Source organism: Arachis stenosperma, chromosome 2 (genome assembly GCF_014773155.1).
Source record: "Arachis stenosperma cultivar V10309 chromosome 2, arast.V10309.gnm1.PFL2, whole genome shotgun sequence".
NCBI lineage: Eukaryota > Viridiplantae > Streptophyta > Magnoliopsida > Fabales > Fabaceae > Arachis > Arachis stenosperma.
This window is the reverse complement of record NC_080378.1, coordinates 27756214-27757984: the sequence shown is the minus strand read 5'-3', so window position 1 is coordinate 27757984 and position 1771 is coordinate 27756214. Positions and strand designations below refer to the sequence as shown.

The 1771-nt window shown below is 40.8% G+C and overlaps 1 non-coding gene across 1 annotated transcript; it reads left to right on the top strand.

Moving 5' to 3' along the window:
- The first annotated feature begins 873 nt into the window (after positions 1-873).
- LOC130964907 (small nucleolar RNA R71) lies at positions 874-977 on the top strand. Its single transcript, XR_009080972.1, has one exon. It is a non-coding gene; the product is annotated as a small nucleolar RNA R71 (small nucleolar RNA).
- The last annotated feature ends 794 nt before the right edge of the window (positions 978-1771 follow it).

The following is a 1771-nucleotide window of genomic DNA, read 5'->3' as shown; positions in this document are numbered from 1 at the left end:
TCAGATTCCCATGGTTCCTCATTGGGGAACTCAGAGGAGGTTGGTGCACGCCCATTGAGGTCTTCCTCAGTGGCGTCCACCTCCTCTCCTTCCTCTCCATATTCGGCCATGGTTATGGCTTTGCACTCTCCTTTTGGATTTTCTTCTGTATTACTTGGGAGAGTACTAGGAGGGAGTTCAGTAACTTTCTTGCTCAGCTGACCCACTTGTCCTTCCAAATTCCTAATGGAGGACCTTGTTTCATTCATGAAACTTTGAGTGGTTTTGATTAGATCAGAGACCATTGTTGCTAAGTCAGAGGTATTCTGCTTAGAACTCTCTGTCTGTTGCTGAGAAGATGATGGAAAAGGCTTGCTATTGCTAAACCTGTTTCTTCCACCATTATTATTATTGAAACCTTGTTGTGGTCTCTCTTGATTCTTCCATGAGAGATTTGGGTGATTTCTCCATGAAGAATTATAGGTGTTACCATAGGGTTCTCCTAGGTAATTCACCTCTTCCATTGAAGGGTTCTCAGGATCATAAGCTTCTTCCTCAGATGAAGCCTCCTTAGTACTGCTTGGTGCATTTTGCATTCCAGACAGACTTTGAGAAATCAAATTGACTTGTTGAGTCAATATCTTGTTCTGAGCCAATATGGCATTCAGAGCATCGATCTCAAGAACTCCTTTCTTCTGACTAATCCCATTGTTCACAGGATTTCTTTCAGAAGTGTACATGAATTGGTTATTTGCAACCATTTCAATGAGCTCTTGAGCCTCTGTAGGCGTCTTCTTCAGATGAAGAGATCCTCTAACAGAGCTATCCAAAGACATCTTGGATAGTTCAGAGAGACCATCATAGAAAATACCTATGATGCTCCATTCAGAAAGCATGTCAGATGGACATTTTCTGATCAATTGTTTGTATCTTTCCCAAGCTTCATAGAGGGATTCACCATCCTTCTGTCTGAAGGTTTGGACTTCCACTCTAAGCTTACTCAATTTTTGAGGTGGAAAGAACTTTGCCAAGAAGGCATTGACTAGCTTTTCCCAAGAGTCCAGGCTTTCTTTAGGTTGGGAGTCCAACCATGTTCTAGCTCTGTCTCTTACAGCAAAAGGGAATAGCATCAGTCTATAGACCTCAGGGTTAACCCCATTAGTCTTGACTGTGTCACAGATTTGCAAGAATTCAGCTAAGAACTGATGAGGATCTTCCATTGGAAGTCCATGGAACTTGCAATTCTGTTGCATTAGAGAAACTAATTGAGGCTTAAGCTCAAAGTTGTTTGCTCCAATGGCAGGGATAGAGATGCTTCTCCCATAAAAATCAGGAGTAGGTGCAGTAAAGTCACCCAGCACCTTCCTTGCATTGTTTGCATTATTGTTGTTTTCGGCTGCCATATCTTCTTCTTCCTTGAAGAATTCGGTCAGGTCCTCTAAAGAGAGTTGTGCTTTGGCTTCTCTTAGCTTTCTCTTCAAGGTCCTTTCGGGTTCAGGGTCAGCTTCAACAAGAATGCCTTTGTCTTTGTTCCTGCTCATATGAAAGAGAAGAAAACAAGAAAATATGGAATCCTCTATGTCACAGTATAGAGATTCCTTGAGGTGTCAGAGGAAGAAAAATGGAAGACAGAAGTAGAAAATTCGAACTTAACAAAGAAGATGGAGTTCGAATTTTGCATTAAGGAATAGAGTTAGTCCAAAAATAGAAGGATGTGAGAAGAAGGGAAGTAATTTTCGAAAATTAAGTGAAAGATTTTGAAAACATTTTTGAAAAACACTAATTGATTTTC